Source organism: Equus caballus, chromosome 11 (assembly GCF_041296265.1).
Source record: "Equus caballus isolate H_3958 breed thoroughbred chromosome 11, TB-T2T, whole genome shotgun sequence".
Classification (NCBI taxonomy): Eukaryota; Metazoa; Chordata; class Mammalia; order Perissodactyla; family Equidae; genus Equus; species Equus caballus.
The window spans coordinates 26,823,491-26,845,385 of NC_091694.1; the positions used below are offsets into that span (position 1 = coordinate 26,823,491).

The 21,895-nt window shown below is 37.9% G+C and overlaps 1 protein-coding gene across 32 annotated transcripts in view; it reads right to left on the minus strand.

The window, feature by feature from the left end:
- The window catches only part of MBTD1 (mbt domain containing 1), a 67,576-nt gene that overhangs the window by 38,881 nt on the left and 6,800 nt on the right, over positions 1–21,895 (minus strand). The gene's annotated exons all lie outside the window — the stretch shown is intronic.

Below are 21,895 nucleotides of genomic sequence, written 5' to 3' on the forward strand. Positions count from 1 at the left end.
GTGGACCTACACACTGCTCATTAAGCCATGCTGTGGTGGCATCTCATGTACAAAACAGAGGAAGACTGGCACAGATGTTAGCTCAGCAACAATCTTCCTTAAGCAAAAAGAGGAAGATAGGCAATGCTGCCACAGCATGGCTGACGAGTGGTGTAGGTCCATGTCCGGGATCCAAACCTGGAAACCTGGGCTGCCAAAGTGGAGCACACTGAACTTAACCACGGGGCCAACCCCCTCATTTTTCTCCTTTAACATAAACAATGGTTAAAAAAAATCCAATTATCTCAAGCTAAACATTATTTCCTTTTCAAAGGAAAGGCACAAAGAAACGATATCATCTTTAGTGAATGCTACTTATTAATGCTCCTCTAAAAGATGTTTCCTCACTCAAGTCACAAAAAAACTGCAAACTAATATTGCCACCCCAACCTTTTCTGAAACAAACTCCAAAACTTCAAGTTTAGTGAGGAAAGTCAACAGAAAGTAAGAGACCACAAAGAGAAAAAAACCAGAATGTGTGAAATGAAAAAAAAAAAATCAAACCATCAGTAAACATACAGTGAGATAGAGTGAAAACTATTAACCAAAAAAATCTTTAGAGTTTGTCACCTCTCCTTATTCTTTTCCTTCAGTTAACATTTTTTTTGTATCATCTTACACTTTATGCATAATTTCTTTTCTGGCTAGTTTAACTTCTTAACACGACCAGTGAGAGAGCTGAAATCTGTTGTCCAAAGTTTGATGAGACACAACCATGAAGATGAGTCTCTTAGTATTGAATAAACTGTCATTTTCAGATATGCCAGTAATTAAACATTTGCATTGAGACAGGAAACTGATTTTCACTTCTATCAGCTATCATTATGAAAGTAACAAAATGGGTTTCTTAATCCACACAACAGAAATATCATATACCCAAATGAATACTGTTCTTTTTTTCCCCTAAGCTAACATCTATGCCAATCTTTTTATTCCCTTCCACCCCCACAAAACCCCAGTACATCGCTGAGTATAGTTGTAAATTCTTCTGGTTCTTCTATGTGAGCTGCCACCACAGGATGGCTACTGACAGACGAGTGGTGTAACAGTTCTGTGCCTGGGAGCCAATCCCAGGCCACTGAAGCAGAGCGCACTGACTCTAACTGCTAGGAATCAGGGCTGGCTCAATACTGTTACTTTAAGAAGTTCCCTGGGGGCCAGCCCAGTGGCACAGCGGTTAAATTTGCACGTTCCGCTTTGGCGGCCCGGGGTTCACCAGTTCAGATCCTGGGTGCAGACCTATGCACCACTTGGCAAGCCATGCTGTGGCAGGTGTCCCACATATAAAGTAGAGGAAAATGGGGACAGACGTTAGCTCCGGGCTAACCTTCCTTAAAAAAAAAAAAAGTCCCCTTGGGAGGCTGTACACATGTTCTAATAATATTGCCACAACCTCCAACTTTCTTTCAGAGCTCTCCTTTAGACCCAATTTTAAAAAGAAAAACCTACTGTTTGTGATCACTTAGAATTATTCTCCCGTCCCCCAACAGTTTTCCCTAGCTAATTTAGCAGATTTAGTTCTGAGAAACTTCCTGGTATTTCTATAAACCAAACGTATCTTCAAAGAATCAAAATTTGCTACCACCAGGAGATTTCAAAAGAATAAATAAGACTCTGAAGGCAATTGGAAAGGAAAAGCCTAACAACACTCTGAACTGGTAAGGTGGGAGGGAATGGGACAGTCCTGGGTCAGATGAAGTGTGGTGCTAAGGACACGGAAGTCTGACAGGCTTAGGCTTGAGACCCAGCTTTGCCATCTAGTACCTGTGAACTTGGGCACCTTAGGATTTTCCTCTCTTCTTCACTCACATTCCCCAACTCTTTATCAAGCATCTGTGTGTCTCACAGTAACGAGGCTACGACAGAGAGGCATACAGAGCAGACAAGATCCACGGTTCTCAAAGGTTACAGCCTACTGGCGGGAGAAATTCAAGCAATGCCATCTGATGACAGAGTAAATAACTAAGCCTGGGTAGTCAACTGAGATTGAGTGGTGAGGAAAGACCCTGAGGACAAAGAAGGCAGCCACTTGAATATTCTAGGCAAAAGAAAGAGCAAGACAAAGACTTCCAGGCTGGAATACACTTGGTGCATTGAAAGGTGGGAGATGAGGCTGGAGGAGGATGCAATGACCAGATCACAAAGGGCCCTTGAAAGCCAGAGTAAAGAACTCACGTATTATTCTCCCTGAGGGTAATGGAAAGACAGTATGAAATATTTATCACAGTGCCTGGAATACATACTTAAACACTGGCTAGCCTTCTAAGTTCTAACAAATTCATACAGCCCACCTCCATGCAAAGATGATCTTTTATACCCATAGTTTTCATACAAGTTTGTCCACTTTACAGGCAGCTTGGTTAGCAGCTAATGACATATTCATTGACCCTTAAATGTCAGTGTAAAATATCTTATTCTGACTCTACTTGTCACGGAATATAATTTTGAAATTTCAGGGGGTTAATTATTATGAACATTCTGGTTTCATTAGAGGCTGTTTCCATTAACACTGGGAAATTTTCTTTACTTTAAGGCCTCTTTGAACCTTTTCCAAATCATGTTCAAGGAAAATTGTTCTAGAGAAATGTTCTCTGACCTTTTCCACAGTTTCAACACACAGAAAATGATCATCATACAATGCAACGCGAATAAGCCCCTGGATGCACCCAGCCTGAGGCCTCTGACTGTCCCAAGTATCGCAGGAATGAATATCTTGACATACACACAATGCAGGACACACTAGTTGGGACGCTGTGTTCTACTTGGGGAATATTGTTCCTTAAGTATTTTTTCTTAGATTAGGATGGAATACTTGTGAACTACACATATGAAGTGTAATCACTTTATCCTATGTAAAACTTACCATTTATTTACTGTAGGGGAACTTAACTGGAAACTCCTGCATCAGACCAAAACCTCTAAGGTGGCTGCAACTTCAACAAAATTTGCAAAGTGGGTGGGAAAAAAATTTGGACTACAAGCCAAGAGGATGACCTACAAGGGAGCCTTTTCTGCCCATGCTCTGGGTGGAGAGGCTTCTCTGAGATTTTGTAATCACAGGCCTGTCCTCCTGAGGGTGTCTCAGGTTATAACTTACCCTACCCTAGATGGTCAGGAAATCCCCCTAGGCCACTAGTGCTCCTTGCCACCAGCAAAAGCAATCCTAAACCATTTCAAGAAATAATCACCTACAATTCAGGGCTTTCAGTATTGCCACAGATTTTATCAAATATGAGGGCCCAATCAAATGTCAAACACACAATAAGCAATCCACCACAAGCCAAGTGTCAGCAGAAATAGATGAGGAATTCCAAATAGTTAGGTACCAGACTTGTGAGAGACAGAATATAAAATAACCATTCAAGAACCGATTAAAAAGAAAAATATTACTGAAAAATGAGCAAAGGAATATAAAGCAATCAGGCAGATTTGAAAAGAACCAAATAAAACTTTTGTAAATGAGAAATACCGGGGGCCGGCCCCATGGCTGAGTGGTTAAATTTGTGTGCTCTGCCCTTGGTGGCCCGGGGTTTTGCTGGTTCGGATCCTGGGCGAGGACCTAGCACCGCTCACCAAGTCATGCTGAGGCGGCATCCCACATAGCAGAGCCAGAAGGACCTACAGCTAGAATATACAACTATGTACTGGGGGGCTTTGGGGAGAAGAAGAAGAAAAAAAAGAAAAGATTGGCAACAGATGTTAGCTCAGGGCCAATCTTTATTAAAAAAAAACAAAAGAAAAACATAACTGCTGTAAGTAAAAAGAACAAACTCAAAACACCTCAATGGATGGGACGAACAGCAGATGAGACATGGCTAAAAAAGAACTGGGAAAATGAAAGATACACATTAAGAAAATACCCAAACACAGCAAAGGAAAACAGAAACATGGAAAATAAGAGGTTAAAAGAGCAGAGACAGTGAAGATCTAATAAATGTCTGATACACGTTCTCAAAGTAGAACATGGAGAACTGAGACAGGTAAAGCTGAACGAGATACCGGCTGAGAGCTTTACAAAAATAATGAAAACACGAATTCACAGATAGACCTACAATACATATTAAGCACAACAAAAACATATCCACACCTAAAGAGATCTCAGTAAAAGTGCAGAACACCAGAGAGAAGATTTAAAAACCAACCAGCCACCACAGTGAATCTCACTAGTCACCACGCCCAACTCAGGCACATTCAGTCCCATCACCTGCTTAGTCACTAACCATTTAATATGAACAGACAGGCAAGGATCACTAATCATTTGAGAATGGCCTCTAAGAATGGGAAAGACCAAAAATGAATCTTCAGGAAAGAAGAATCTAAAGGAAACAGAAACAATGCAGGGAACAAAAGGAAACTTCAAAAAATGAAATTAATTCTTCAGAGATATAAGAATGGAATATTATCAGTGAACAAGATAGATCTTGGAATTTAAAAACAGAAGAGGCAAACAATAAATTCAATAAATGGATAGTAAAATCAAGGAAATCGTTCAAAAAACACATGTGTGTGTATACATGAGACAGAAAGCTAGATAATAAAAGAGGAAAGATATGAGTTAAAACCAGAAGATCCAAAATCCAAAGAACAGAGATATTCAAGAAAGAGAAAAAAGACGCGGAAAAATTATATAAAGGAATGAAAAAACAACAAAAACTCCAGGAGTAAAAGAAAGAGTTTCTATATTGAGACACCATGTAAGCCCAGCGTAATGATTAAAAAAAAACACACACACACAACCTATACTGAGATACATCATTATAAAAATGACAGAACTCATTGGCAATAGATGTTAGCTGAGGGCCAATCTTCCTTACCGAGAAAACCCACAAAAAACAAAAACAAAACTACAGAACAATATTCCTCATGAATACAGGATGCATATATTCTTAAAATTTTAGTAAACTGAATTGAACAACATATAAAAAGAATAAGATAGTATTGCCAAGTGGGTTTATCCCAGGAATGTAAAGCTAATTTAACATTTCAAAAGCAATAAATTCACCATATTAACATAATAAAAAAGAAGTCATATGACCATTGTAAGAGATGTATAAAAAAGCATTTGACAAAATCCAACATCTATTCCTGATAAAAACCCTCAGCAAACTAGGAATAGAAGAGAACTTCCTCACCTGATAAAGAGCATTTAGAAAAATCCTAAAGCTAGTATATTGGTGAAAACCTGGATGTTTTCCCTCTAAGACTGGGAAAAAGATGAGTATATCTGCCTTTGTCACTTTTATTCAACATTATAATAGAGGTTCTAGCCTGTGCAATAAGGCAAGAAAAAGAAATAAAGGAATCCAGATTGGAAACAAAGGAAGAAATAAATCTTTATTCCCAGACAACATGACTGTCTATGTAGAAAATCTGATGGAATATACAAAAAGCTACCTGGGCTAACAAGTGAGTTTAGCAAGGATGTAGGACACAGTAAATAATATTACAAAATTAGGTGTATTTCTATATACTAGCAACAACCAACCAGAAAATGAAATTTTAAAAAATACCATTAAAAAATATGAAATAATTAGGAATAAATCTGGCAAAAGATGTGCAAGACCAATACCTTGAAAACTACTAAATGCTACTGAAAAACTAAAGAAAGATCTAAATAAATGGAGAGATGTACAGAAGAACCAATATTGTTGGATCAAAAGAATCAATATTGTTAAGTGCCAATTCTTCCCAAATTGATTTATAGATTCAACATAATCTAATCAAAATCACAGATTTTCTTTTTTGGTAGCAATTGACAAGCTGATTCTAAAATTGATATGGGACTGCAAAAGACCTAGAATAGCCAAAACAAATTTGAAAAAAAAAAACAAAGCTGCAAGACTTAACATTTCCTGACTCCAAGACATATAAGGAAGCTACACTAATCAAGGCAGTGGGATTTTGACATAAAGATAGACAAACAGATCAATCAGAACAGAACAGAGTCCAGAAATATACCCACACGTATGTGGGTCAATTGATTTTTGACAAGGGTAAAAAAATTCAGTAGAGAAAACAGTCTTTCAATGAAAAGGTGCTGACACAAGTAGATAAACACGTGTAAAAAAAAACAAACAGAATTTTGGCCCATACTTCACATCATACACAAAAATTAACTCAAAATGGATCACAGACCTAAACGTAAGAGCGAAAACTTCTAGGAAAAAAACTGGAGAAAATCTTCATGATCTTAGGTTAGGCATAAAGTTTTTAGATATGACATGAAAAGTATGATCCAGAAAAGAAAAAAATTGATAAACTAGACTTCATCAAAATTAAAATCTTCTAGTTTCTGAAAGACACTATTAAGAGAAAAAGACAAGCCACAGACTGGAAAACAATATTTGCAAATCATATATCTAATAAAGGATTTGTATCTAGGATATATAAAGAACTATCAAAACTCAGTAACTGAAACAACCTAATTATAGAAGAAAACAGGTGGGCCGGCCTGGAGGCACAGTGGTTAAGTTTGCACGTTCCGCTTTGGCAGCCCGGGGTTCATCAGTTCAGATCCCGGGTGCGGACATGGCACCGCTTGGGAAGCCATGCTGTGGTAGGCGTCCCACATATAAAGTAGAGGAAGATGGGCATGGATGTTAGCTCAGGGCCAGTCTTCCTCAGCAAAAAGAGGAGGAGTGGCAGCAGACGTTAGCTCAGGGCTATCTTCCTCAAAAAAAAAAAAAAGGAAAAAGATCTAAACAGACAGTTCACATAGGAGATATATGGATGGGAAATAAGGACATGAAAAGAGGTTTAACACCATTAGTCATTGGGAAAATACAAATTAAAGTCACGAGATACTCTTACACATCTATTAGAACGGTTAAAATTTTTAAAAAATCCTCTGTGTAGCAAATGGAACCTTCATACGATGCAGATGGAAAAGCGAAATGGTACAAGCACTTTGGAAAACAGGCAGTTTCTTAAAATGATAAATATACACAATTTACCACCCATTCCACTCCTAGGTATTTATCTAAGAGAAATGAAATAGTATAATTTCTATACAGAGCCATATATATGATCATTAATAGCTCAAAACTGAAAACAACTCAAATGTCCATCAACAAGTGAATGAATAAACAAATTGTGGTGTATCCATACGATTCCATTTTGCTACTCAACAATAAAAGGAATGAATTATTGATACACACAACATGGATGTATCTCAAAATAATTATGCTGAGTGAAAACCAGAGTAAAATAAAGAGCACATGCTGTATGACTCTATTTATATAAAATTTTAGAAAATGTAAACTAATGTTAGTGACAGAAAACAGATCAGTAGTTCTCTGGGGAAGGGTTGGGGACCAGGGGTGGGAAAGAGAGGTTGTAAGGGGGCATGAGGAAATGTTCAGTGATGTTCTTTATCATGATTGTGGTGATGGTCTCAGGAGTGTACACTTGTCAAAACTTATTAAATTGTACACTTTAAAGATGTATAGTTCTAATTTTCTGTCAACTTTACTTCAATAAATCTGTTTAAAAAATCTATATCCAGTCAAACTATCAACCAAGTGCAATGGTAGAATATAGATATTTTTAGATATGCCAGGACTCAAAAAACTTAGCTCCTAAATTCACTTTTTCTCAGGAAATCACTGGAAGATATGCTTCATTATAACATCAAAGTAACGAAGAAAGAGGAAGATCCCACACAGGAGAGAGGTGAAGGGCATTTCTAAGACAATAAAAAGGGATGTTCTAGGGTGACAGCTGTACAGGAGGCCTGGAAAACCAGAAAACCAGATTATCTTAAAGAAGGCGGATGGAGGACGGCTCTGGAGGGGCTCCCGGTAAAAACTGAACCTTTGTATTTGACACAGTTGGAGCGTTTGGGAAAAAAAGCAACGGACACTTCTAATATTAACTAAATAAAAAAAATGAGACAATTATTAACTCCAGGAAAAGAAGTTACACCAGAAAGGAAACAGTACAGTGACTGGCTGAGCAGCAGTAAATACTATTCATAGTTATACAAAAGCGTTAATGATTTAAGTAAAACTTGTGATATAAGGCAATGAAATGGATAAGTGTGAAAACATATGGTGATTCCTCATCTCCCAATGAAATTAGTAACAGAAGTCAGTTTTTGGATGAACTTGAAGAAAATCTGGGGGAATGGAGATAAAAAGGGCAAACGTCAACTTATGTTTATTGCCCAAGCTATTCTTTTTTTCCATAAACCTTAATTTATTAAATTTAAATGACTATTATTTATTATAAGATTATGTTCTCTCTACTTTCTTTTATTTAAAGATGGTAATAATAGATGGTTATTTTTACCATAGAATATTCAACTACTTACTTGGAAATTATTTATAACTTATATAATTTTAGTAACACAAAGACCATCTGGATATCCTTTACCTTGATTAACTAGTTATTAGCATTTTGACCTACTTATTCCTCTCTCTCTCCATTTTTTTTTTCCCCCTGAACCATTTGTGAGTAATCTGCATGTTTCAAGGCCCTTTATCTCTAAATCAGGGCTAGCTGCATAGCTCAGGTTTCCCAACAGTGGCAATACTGACGTTTTGGACCAGATAATTCTTTGTTATGGGAGGCTATCTTGTGCATGATAAGATGTTTAGTATAATTTCTGGCAATAACATCTCCCCTAGTTCTGACAATCAGAAGTGCCTCGAGGTATTGCCAAGTGTCCCCTGGGGTACAAAACCACCCCAGTTGAGAACTAACGCCTCCTACTTCAATGTGCCTTTCCTGATAAGGACATTCTCTTACATAATCACAGCTCAGCTATCATCTTCAAGAAACTTAACATTAACCCACTACTTTCATCTACCATCCATATTCTGTCAACTGAGGTCTTTTTTTCTCCAGTCCAGTATCATATATTTCACCTGTTACATGTCTCAGGTCTTTAATGTGGAAGCAGACTGTTTTTCTTAACATTTGACATATTTTAACAATACAGCTCCCCCCTTTAAGAAAAAGAGTGGCTGGCCCAGTGGTGCAGCAGTTAAGTGCGCACATTCTGCTTTGGTGGCCCGGGGTTGGCCGGTGCGGATCCCAGGTGCAGACATGGCACCACTTGGCAAGCCATGCTGTGGTGGGCACCCCATGTATAAAGGAGAGGAAGATGGGCACGGATGTGAGCTCAGGGCCAGGCTTCCTCAGCAAAAAGAGGGGGACTGGAAGCAGTTGGCTCAAGGCTAATCTTCCTAAAAAAAAAGAAAAAGAAAAACTTTATCTTTTAGTTCTAGATTTACAGAAAACTTGCAAATACACTAGATTTTCTAGACATCCCATGGCTTCCCCTATTAACATCTCAGATTAGTACTGTACATTTGCTACAATTAATATTGATCTATTACCATTAACTAAGTCGATACTTCATTCAGATTTCCTTCATTTTTACCTAACGTTCTTTTTCTGTTCCAGATCTCACATTACATTTAGTTGTCATGTCTCCTTAAGCTCCTCTTGGCTGTGACAATTTCTCAGGTTTTCCTGGTTTCTGATGACCTTGAGTTTTGGAGCAGCACTGGTCAGGTGGTTTGCTGAATGTTTCTCCAACGGGATTTGTCTCAAAATTTCCTCACGATGAGACTGGGGTTATACGTTTGTTTGGGAGACAAATCACAGAGGTCAAATGTCCCTTGAATCACATGATATCAAGGACACACACCACCACCATGACTTATTACTGCTGATGCTGACCTTGCTCACCTGCCTGAGGTAGTACCCATTAGGTTTCTCCACTATAAAATTCCTCTTAACCCTTTTCTACACCATACTCTTTCAAAGGAAGTGACTATGCACAGCCCACACTTAAGGAGTGGGGAGTTATGCTCCCCTTCCTTTGAGGATGGAGTATCTACACAAATTATTTGGAATTCTTCTGCATAGATTTCCTCTCCTTTTCTAAGAAAAGTTTCCTCCTTTTGGGTTTGAGGTTTTCTCATTAGATTCAGGCTGTGCATCCCCAGCTGAAATACTACATAACTGATGCTGTATCTCTCAGGGTAGCAAATCCAGACTACACGATGTCCATCTGCCCCTTACTGGTGATGCCAAGCTTGAAGATCTGGTCTAGCTGTGGTCCGGTTCTCCACCGTAGTCTTTACTATTTTCCCTCGTAATAAGCAATCTATGGGGAGAAACTTAAAGACCATGCAAATATTCTGCTCATCAAAATTTCACTCCAGATTTAGCATCCAATGACGACTCTCACCCAATCTTTTTTGTTTTTTTTTTGAGGAAGATTAGCCCTGAGCTAACATCTGCCGCCAATCCTCCTCTTTTTGCTGAGGAAGACTGGCCCTGAGCTAACATGTGTGCCCATGTTCCTCTACTTTATATGTGGGATGCCTACCACAGCATGGCTTGCCAAGCAGTGCTGTGTCTGTGTCACCAGGATCTGAACTGGTGAGCCCCGGGGTGCCAAAGCAGAATGTGTGCACTTAACCACTGCGCCACCGGGCCGGCCTGGTCCAATCTTTAACTATGATTTTCCAACCCCAGAATCTTTCCATATTCATCAGTTGGCATTCTTCTGTCAGGAACATCTGTTTTTTCTCTTATGGGTATTAACTCATGGATTCCTGCTTCCCAATAATTTATAATTCATTATTGTCCTTAATTATTTGAGGGCTCAAACTATCCCAGATTTGGGCAGTGGGAACCTCTTCAAGCCAACTCCAGTGTCATTGTGACATGCCCCTATCATTTTCTGAGCAATTCTTTACTCTCTGGCATAATAAGATATCCTAGGCTTGGCCCAGCCCTGGTGGCCTAGTGGTTAAGTTCAGCGCGCTCCGCTTTGGTGGCCCAGGTTCGGTTCCTAGGTGCAGACCTATACCACTGGTCTGCCAGTGGCACCAATGCTGTGGTGGCAGCTCACATACAAAAAGAGGAAGATCGGCCATGGATGTTAGCACAGGGCAAATCAGCCTCAGCCAAAAAAACAGATATCCTAGGCTTATTTTAGCTTATACTCATTTTCCTGTTCCAGCCCTGGAATCAACCATTTCTCTGAAGAGCCTTGGTTTCTTTTAGTGGGGAATGATAGTAGAAATAAAGATCTAGGTGCCCCGTGAGCTCATTGATACTGTGTCCTTCAGTGCATTGAGTTGGAATATACACACATACACCTATGTGATAATGTACGCACATGTACTTTAGAAAACCATGAGTTCATACTTCTACCTTGAATTCCAATGCAGTATTTGTGTTTTTCTTCTTCCATAGTGAAAACCCTGGCTTGCAACAAAATAACACTTACTCATTTGCTCAATCCTTCTATACATTTCAATGGTTTCAGAAGCACAATATCCATATTGCTACAAAAAACAAACTTTGGGTTTAGAATTTCTCTGTAGTCCCTTCTCCCCAAACTGAGGGACAGGGTACTGAGGTGAGGAGTTACTTGGATTAGTTATTTTGCCCTCCTTCAATGTGCTTATGTCACTGATTTGAAATAAGTTGGGTCTGCCCTGCTTTTACTTTTTAGTCTCCCCTGCCATCCTTATTGAATTAATTTCATTTCTGGGGATTATCTAAAAAAAAAAAAAAAATCACCCTGCTTCCAAATATAAACAACTATACAAAAAGGGGTAACTTGGAGAAATGTAATTTCCTTCCCCGCCTTACCACCCACCCTTGTAGGCAGGTAACCAACTTTATTGCTTTCTGGTTCATCTTTCTTGTGTATGTTTGCAAAGGTAAATAGGTTTATGCATGTTTCCTTATTTCCTCTTCTTTCTTACACAAAAGGCCACACACTAAATTCTTCTGTCCTCTACTTTCATTAATTTAGAAATATCGCCTGGAAATCACACCATTTCAGTGCATAGACATCTCCCTCATTCTTTTTTCAGCTGCAGTACTCCACTGTGCAGATGTTTATTCAAACAATCTATTGTTTGGACATGTAGTAGTTTTCAATGCTTTACAGTTCCAAATATTGCTGCAATGAACAAACTTATGCACATACATATTTTTTAATTGCTTAAGGTATACCTTCAGGGTATATTTTCAGAAGTGGGATTGCTGGGTAGAAGGGTAAACGTATATGTAATTTTGTTAGATACTGCCAAAATTCCCCTAAGAATTTTGCCATTTGGAATTGGCACCAGCAACAGTGAGAGTGTTTGATTTTTTTTGCCAATATGATGGATGAAAAGTGGTATGGCAGTGTAGTCTTTTTCTTTCTTTCTTTCAACTTTTTAGTTGGAAATAACTTCAACCTTGCAGGAAAGCTGGAAGAATAGTACAATGAAATCCTATGTACTCTCCTCAGATTCACCAATTACTACCATTTTGCCCCACTTGTTTTATTCTTCTCTCTAAACATATAGATGTTTTCCTGAACCATCTGAGAGTAAGTTGCCCACATTATGTCTTTCTGACCCAGACTACTTCAGTGTGCATTTCCTAATAAAAACATTTTCATAACTACAGCACAGTTATAAGCTTCAGGAAATTTAACATTAATACGATACTTTCCAGTTATTTACCATCCACTGTTCGATGGACCCAATGTCCTTTGCAGCATTTCTTCCCTCCAGTCCAGGATCACATGCTGTATGTCTCCTTAGCTTCCTTTAATCTGGAATATCATTTCTGAAGAACGCAGCTCCTCTCCCTGCTTTTTAACACATTTCCCATTTGGGGTTCATCTGATGTTTGCCCATAAGCCTACCCAAGTCATGTATCCTTCTCAGAAGATACATCCAGAGGCCCAAGATGCCTATCCGCCCCTCACTGGTCACGTTAATTTTGATTGCTGTGTCAAAGTGTTCAGCTTTTCTACAGTATATTTAGCGTATTTCTCCTTGCAACTAATAAGCAATCATGGAGACACACTTTAAAACACACAAATTTTCTGTTCTCATGGAAATCCCTCCCCAGCCCTAAATTTAGCATCCAGTAACTCCGGCCAAAGCAAACATTACTATGATGGCCACAAAATGCTTTTCTACTTCTAGTTCTCCTTCACCAGTCAGCAGGACATCCTCCCATCGTTCCCTTTAGATCTACCTATTCTTTATCACTATGGGTTCACTAACTCCTATTTTTTTCCTCAATGGTTTATAATCCATTACTTCTTTATTATTTATTTTGGGGCTTAAATTGTCCCACGTTTGGCTACTGGGATCCCCTTGAACTGGCCCCTGTGTCCTTTTGACATGCCTCCATCAATTTTTTTTTAATTTAAAAAAATTTTTTTTATTGAGTTATTGATAGCTTACAATCTTGTGAAATTTCAATTGTACATTAATGTTTGTCAGTCATGTTGTAGATGCACCACTTCACCCTTTGTGCCCACGCCCCACCCCACCTTTCCCCTGGTATCCACTAAACTGTTCTTAGTCCACATTTTTAAATTCCTCATATGACTGGAGTCATACACAGATTATCCTTCTGTAGCTGGCTTATTTCACTTAACATAATTCCCTCGAGGTCCATCCATGTTATTGCAAATGGAATGATTTTGTTCTGTTTTGCAGCTGAGTAGTATTCCATTGTATATATGTACCACATCTTCTTTATCCATTCGTCTGTTGATGGGCACTTAGGTTGCTTCCATGTCTTGGCTATTGTAAATAATGCTGCAATGAACATTGGGGTACATAGGACTTTTGGGATTGCTGACTTCAAGCTCTTTGGATAGATACCCAGTAGTGGAATGGCTGGATCGTATGGTAGTTTTATTTTTAATTTTTTGAGGAATCTCCATACTGTTTTCCATAGTGGCTGCACCAGTTTGCATTCCCACCAGCAGTGTATGAGGGTTCCTTTTTCTCCACAATCACTCCAACATTTGTTACTATTAGTTTTAGATATTTTTGTCATTCTAATGGGTGCAAGGCGATATCTTAGTGTAGTTTTGATTTGCATTTCCCTGATGATCAGCGATGATGAGCATCTTTTCATTTGCCTATTGGCCATCCGTATATCTTCTTTGGAGAAATGTCTGTTCATGTCTCCAGCCCATTTTTTGACCTCCATCAACTTTTGAGTACTGCCTTACGTGGTGGCATATCAAGATATTCCAGGCGCCAGCTCCAGGGCATAGTGGTTAAGTTCAGCATGCTCCACTCTGGTGGCCTGGGGTTTTCGGATCCTGGGCATAGACCTAGACCACTCATCAGCCATACCGTGGCAGCGACCCACATACAAAGTGGAGGAAGACTAGCTCAGTTGTTAGCTCAGAGCTAATCTTCCTCAAGCAAAAAGACGAGGAAGCTTGGCAACAGATGTTAGCTCAGGGCAAATCTTTCTCAGCAAAAAAAACAATAAAAAAGGTATTCCAGGACCATTTTGTACCTATGCTGCTCCAGCCCTGAAATCAACCATTTTCTCAAGGAGCTCTCATCCTTTTTAGTGGGGATTGGCATTAAAAACCAAGATGTGCACAGTATAGTTTTACACTGAGTCATTTTTGTATTTTTACATGTGTGTGCAATTTGTCTGTTCTTATCTTTCGCCTTTTTTTCTTTAGGGTTTCTAGTCTTTTAAACATTTTTTTGAAGTTCTTTATATTTGGAATTTACCCTTTGTCTGTAATATATGGCAAGTTTTGATTTTGCTTAGTCTTTTGCCATGAAATTAAAATTTTTTTTTATGTAGTACAATTTATCAGTATTTTGTTTCATTGTATCTTGATTTTAAATCATGGTTAGAAAATTTTTCCTTATATCATGGAATAGAAAAATTCACCCATATTTTCCTCTATTTTTAGTTTTTTATATTTAGATGTCTAATTCATTTGGAATTTATTCTTATGTATGGTGCAAAGAATGATCTAATACTATTTTTCCCAAATGGTATCTAGTTGTGCCAACATCTTTTATTAAAATGTCTATTTTCTTTTAGTGATTTGAAATACCAGTTTAATAAAGTACTAGATTACATACTTTCCATATGTAGTTGTGTCCATATCTGGACTTTATACTATTTTACTGGTCTTTTCTTTTTTTTTTTAAGATTTTTTATTTTTCCTTTTTCTCCTGAAAGCCCCCTGGTACACAGCTGTATATTCTTTTTTTTTAAGATTTTATTTTTTCTTTTTTTCTCCCCACAGCCCCCCAGTACCTAGTTTTTAGTTGTGGGTCCTTCCAGCTGTGGCATGTGGGATGCCACCTCAGCATGGTCTGACGAGCAGTGCCTTGTCCACACCCGGGACTTGAACTGGCGAAACCCTGGGCCGCCAAAGAGAAGCACGAGAACTTAACCACTCGGCCACGGGGCCAGCCTCCACAGCTGTATATTCTTAGTTGTGGGTCCTTCTAGTTGTGGCATGTGGGATTCCACCTCAGCATGGCTCAATGAGCGGTGCCATGGCCACGCCCAGGATCTGAACCAGCAAAACCCTGGGCCGCTGAAGCAGAGCGCGTGAACTTAATCACGTGGCCATGGGGCTGGCCCCAAGTGTCTCTATTCTTGTGCCAATATCTTGCTTTTTAAATTATAGAGGCTTCCTAGTATATTTCGATTACTGGTAGGGCCAGGCCCCCCTCAAAGGTCTTCCCTTTAATGTTTTGATATTCTTGCATGTTTATTTTCCCAAATGAACTTCAGTATTAACTAGTTTAGCTCTATATCAAAAAATTGCTGGTGTTTTTATTGGGATCTCATTAAACCTACTAATTTAAGAAGAGACATCTTCAAGATGTTGAGATGTCTTAACCAAGAACACGGGATTCTTTCTATTTGTTTAGGTTTACTTTCTGTCTTTCAGGAATGTTTTATAGTTTGTTTCATACAGGTTTTTAAACAATTCATGTTGAAAGCAAATCCCTAGGAATGTATTTTATTTATTTTTTTGTTGCTATTGCAAATGTGATTTTCCCTTTTGTTATACTAATTGGTTACTGAGTATACAAAGCTTTATTATTTTATATCCTGCAATCTTGCTGAATTATTTTGAAATAGTTTTATCATTGATTCTCTAGGGCTTTCCAGATAAATCATCATGTCACTGCAAAGCAATTTCTTTCTTTCCCCATCATTATGCCTATAATTGTTTCTCTCTTCTGTTTGTATCTGTTCCCACTTCCAGCACAATGTTAAATAGTGGAGACAAAGGGCACCCTTGCTTTGTTTCTCATCTTAATGTTTCCCTATTAAGACACTAGCTTCAGGATTAAGGTGTGTGTATCTATGTATGTTAAGTGCAAAATCATGTTAAGGTCCCCATTCTTTCCCATTTCTGTTTTCTCAACAGTTTTTATGAGGTGAATTTTGTCACAGACTTTTTCAGCATCTATAGAGAATGATTTTTCTCCTTTCACCTATTAATATAATGAATTCTATCAGAGGAGTTCCCAATACTGAATTATCCTTGTATTCCAACTGTAAACCTCACTTCATCATATCTTTTCTTAATATGGTGTTAGAGATTGCACAATATTTAGGACTTCGCATCAATATCCATAAATATTTACCTGTAACTTTCATTTCTTGCTCTATCTTTAACAAGTTTAGAAATTGGTACTATTTTTGCTTCATAAAAATAATTAGAGTTTTTCTTCATCTTGCATGCTCTGAAAAAATTCATGTAGCATTGGGAATATATGGTCTCTGAAGGTTTTGCAGAATTTCCCCATGAAATCACCTGGGCCTGGTGTTTTGTAGGATAGCTCCTTGATAAATTTCTTTATTTCTTCTATGGAAATTGCCTAAATTTTTTCTTTTTAATCTCTAATGAGGTCAATTTTCTTAAACTGTATTTTCCTAAGAAATAATCAATTTCATCTAGGTTTTCAAATTTATTTGCATAGAGGGGTGCAAAATTTTCTCAATTTCCTCTGTATCAAGTTATATTCCCCCTTGTCATTTCTTATTTTGTATATTTTTGCTTTCTCTTTTCCTCCTTGATTAATCTAGCTATTTATTTTGTCAATTTCCCCCCAAAAGTCCAGGACTGATTCATTAATTAGATACACAGTGTTTCTGTTCATTAACTCATTAATTTCTACATTTATCTTCAGTATTTTCTTTTTGTTGTTTTCTTTTGGCTTATTTTGCTGTCCTTTTTCACTTTCTGAGTTGGGAATTTATTTATTTTCATTCTTTTATTTTTACTGGGTTAAACCAAGCAGATTAGGCCCAGGATGAAGTTACTCAAGCTAAGCTTCATGTCAGCAAACCAAAATCTACCACGTTTCTATGCTCAGCTCTCCCAGAAAAAGCAGTCCCAGGTCATCCTATCAGCACTTGCCCATTCAGCACAAGTTATTTTACTACACTCCAAGACTTCCCTTTGCTCCATTAAGGACGGTACCCTCACTTTCACCAATCAGCAAAAGCCAGTGTAACTTCCTTGTTCCTGCTCACTTTGGTCTAGAAAAATCTTTCACCTTGCACAGCTCTTTGGAACTGCTTTCTATCTGCTAGATTGGATGCAGCCCAATTTATCAATCGCTTAATGAAGCCAATAAAATATTTTTAAAGTTTCCTCAGTTGAATTTTCTTCTTTAACAACTGATATAGGCATTCAGGACTATGAATTTTCCTCTGCTCACTGACTGAAATATATTCCACAAGTCCTGATTTGTAGTATTTTTATTATCATTAGTTTTTAGAAATTCTGTAATCTGTTTGCATTCCCCTTTTACCCCAAAGTTAACTTTTTTAATTGAGGCATAATTTTAAAAGCATATCAAGATGCAGAAGTCTTCTGTTACTCTAGAAAGCTCCTTTACGTCCTTTCCCAGTCAATCCCTCTCTTCCCCAGAAGAGTTCTAGCACCATTAATTTTGCATATATTTAAGGTTTTACCTAAATGGAATAAAACTGTATGGACATTTTTGTATATAATTTATCTCACTCAGTGAGGAATTTTTGAGATTTTCCCATTTTATTGCATGAATGAATGGTTCATTGCTTTATATTGCTGAGTACCATTGCACTTTACCAATCTATTAGTTCACTTATTCACTCTCCATCCAGATTTGACTACTATGAATAAAGGAGCTCTGACAATCCTGTACAAGGTTCTCTAACATGACAGGAAGCTTCTAAAGTTCAAGGTGGAAGTGCCCTTTTGCTTTTTCATTTTCTTGTATGGGACCTACTGATGTTTTCCTAATATATGAACAATTTTTGTGACTGTTATGTATTCTCTATCGTTAGAATGTAGTGATGGATGTGCGTGAAGATCTGCCTTATTATGCTGTTTAGATCTTTCATAGCCTTAATCTTTGTCTACTACACTCATCACGTGCTGAGTATTGAAGTCTCCAATTTTCAGTCTTTTTTTTTTGGTGAGGAAGCTAACATCTGTGCCAGTCTTCCTCTATTTTATATGTGCAATGCTGCCAAGCACGGCTTGATGGGTGTTGTGTAGATCTGCGCCCGGGATCCGAACCTGCGAACGTTGGGCTGCTGAAGCAGAGCATGTGGACTTAACTACTACACCACCAAGCCGGCCCCTAGTCTTTCTTTTTACTACTTCCATTTCTTGTAGTTTCTGCTCCAAACAGACTGTTGCTGCGTTATTTGGTTCATGTATATTTATAACTGTTATATCTTTGTTGTGAACTGTGGCTTTTAGCATTATAAACTGTCTTCCTCTGCCTTATTTAATGCTTTTTGGTTTGACTTCTACTTTAGTGTCAGCATTGCCTGTCCTACTTTCTTATTATTTCTATTTGCTAGTCTATCTTTGTCCGTCCCTTTATTTTTGGCTGTTTTAAGGGTCTTCATATGTTATAAAGTTGGGTTTCGATTTTTGAGCCAATTTGAAAATCTTTTTCTTTTAGTTGGTGAGAGAATCCTCACGGATATGACTGGTATGTTTCATTTCAATTCTGTCTTATTATTTTGTTATAATTACCATGTACATTATGTAATATTTACCATGTGATATTTTTCACTTCATGATGGTATTCTTTGGCCTTTTAAAACTGTCTTTCAATATTTTCATTTTCTTTTAGTATATGGAAGGTTTGTACTTTTTTTCTAGTGCTTACCTTTGAATTAATCTCTTTTACAGTTCTAGGTATCTTTCTTACCTAACCTTTCCCGTCTTTCAGTTTCATATAGTATCCTTTGAATCCCTTGTAATAGCTAAACTATAGTCATTAATCTTATTCTAGTTTTCCCTTTTCCTTCCCCCTTCCATGTTTTTTAACTGCATTCTTTCTACTTTGACAGAACATATAACATTTATGTACTCTTCTTCTTCCTATGTCCCTACTCTTGGTTTTAATCCTAGCTCAAAAAGATACAAGAAATACTCACTGTCACAGTCTTTTTGCAGAAAATTTCCCAAACATCTCCTTTAAACAAAGCTCACCCTTTAACAGTTTCCTCAGGAAGGGCTGGTCAGTACAGCATTCCCTGAGTTCTTGGCGTGTTCGAAACTGTTTTTATAGTCTTGACACTTGAAGGACAGCTGACTGGACATAAAGTCTTTGGTTTTTTTTCCTTATGCTGCTCCACTATTGTCTTGCTTTGTATGCTGCTTTTAAGAAATATGATACCAGTCTAATTCTCTGGCCCTTGTAAATCACTTTATCTTTGTGCCTGGAGGCCCTGAGAATTTTTCTGTATGTTTAAAGTCGTACAGCTTTACTAGAATATATCCTGGAGTTTACCTTCTGGGATGAACTTTTGATGTATAAATTCAGATCTTTTATTTCCAGAAAGTTTTCCTGGATTATAGTTTTAAACATTATGTTTTAAATCTTTTTCCTTCTTGAGGGACACCAATCACATGTGAGACTTTTTTGATCTATCTTCCATTTAAACTCTCAACTAAAAAAAAAGAATTTCATTTCATTCTCGTTTCCCTGCTTTTCCTCAATGCCTTTTATTATATTTGCATTTGAATCTACTGTTCAGTGGGAACCTTAAAACAGTCTTCGTTTCTAATACGATTTCAGTTTTTTCTCCTTTTCTGTTTAATCTACTCTCACTTTATTACTTCCTGTTTTTGTTCCTTTCTTAGTCTTATATTTCTGATTCAAGGTGGTTTTTTCCCCCCATCATATCTCCAAATATTAGTTTGAGGATGTTTTATTTCATTGCAGGTGTTTCATCAATTTTCTTCTGCCTCATGTTTTTCTTTTTTTTTGGGCGGGGGGGGGGGTAGAGATTTTCATCAGCTGAAATGCTTTGATTCACTCTGTGTTGTCTTACAGAAGTTCTCTGTGGATGTGGTCCATTCTTTTCTACTTCTATTCATTTCATGGTCAGAGTTCCTAGTTCACAAATGCTCTCAGGTTTATTTTCTCTTTTGTTTCCTGAAGGGTTATTGATTATTTCTTCTCTCTCTCCTCACTTCCATGTCGTTCAGTCTCCGTCTCTTCCCTATAATAAGGTTACTAGCTCTCACACTGCGGGCTTTCAAGCTCTTCTCCGAGCCTAGAGCTGTGAACCATCACATTTTAAACCTCTGTTCAGTATTTTGGAACTTAGTGTGGATTTTTCTCTTTAAGAAATGATATTTTAGGGGCCAGCCCGGTGGCCGAGTGGTTAAGTTCATGTGCTCCACTGTGGCAGGATCCCACATGCCACAACTAGAAGGACCCACAACTAAAATATCCAACTATGTACCAGGGGACTTTGGGGAGAAAAAGGAAAAATTAAAAGAAAAGAAATGATATTTTGCACTTCATCTAAGTCATCCATGCCCCTAAACTTTTTCAGTGAATCTGTTAAGCCGTCCCTGTCCCACTCTTCACATCCATGGGAATGGGCAGAAGGAGCTCTTGGAATCTAATTTAGTTCTTACAGGTAATTTGAAGGCTGTGGTAATCTGTTTGTTAACAACACTGAAGGCATGGGTGGTATGCGATTTATATGTGCTCTTTGTTCCTTTTATAGGTTTATAGAAAGGTGGGTAGGAAACCTGGATCAGGCTGCTCCCATTGTTCTCCAGACCTGGAAGTCTCACATATATATTTCAGTAATATATTAGAATATATTAATTTAGAAATATTGCTTTTGCCATTTCATGAAACAGTTCTCTTGTCATCACTAGAGTCACTCGCCCCACCCCACTATGAGGAAAATTGGCTCTGAGCTAACATCTGTTGCCAATCTTCTTCTTTTTACCTGAGAAAGACTGTCCCTGAGCAAACATCTGTGCCAATCTTCCTCTATTTTACATGTGGGATGCCGCCACAGCATGGCTTGATGAGTGGTGTATAGGTCTGCACCCAGGATCTGAACCTCCAAACCCCAGGCCACCAAAGCGGAGTGCACAAACTCAACCACTACGCCAGCTGGCAGGCCCCTAGATTCACTTTTTATAACATCTGTTTTCCGGAGTAAGTCTTCTTCATTTTCATCTAAGTTGGTTTGGCAACACATTTTGCCCTATAGGAGTCTATCGGTAAATTCCATATGAACCTCTTCTTGGACTATTTTTGCTAGTGATTTGTAGACGGCCTCTTATGATATTAATACAATTAATATTTATAGGATGCTTAGTATGTGCTAGCGACATTCTGAGCACTTAACTGTATAGTAATGCAGTCATTCCTTTCAACTATCATTACTCCCATTTCATAGATGAGGAAGCAGAGGCTCAAACAGGCTAAACAACCTGCTCAAGTTCATACAGCTGAAATGAACACTGGCAATATGAATCAAGGGAATAATCTCAAATCTATGTTAAATTTTAACCTTCTTTCTTTTTCTTAATTATGGTTCTGTCAGCTGACTTCTGAAAGTATAGAAAATAAGGATCAAATAAAACTGTTTCAGGTAATGTGATTTTTTGAATACTTTGCTCTCCAAAATAAAACTGAAAAACCATGTTAGGTGACTGCTTAAGGCTTTGAATATAAGGCGATGGGACGATTGCAGGTGAGCAAACCTTGCCTAATATTGGGGCAAATAAGGTAATTCTTCATCCACCACAGAGGAAGTC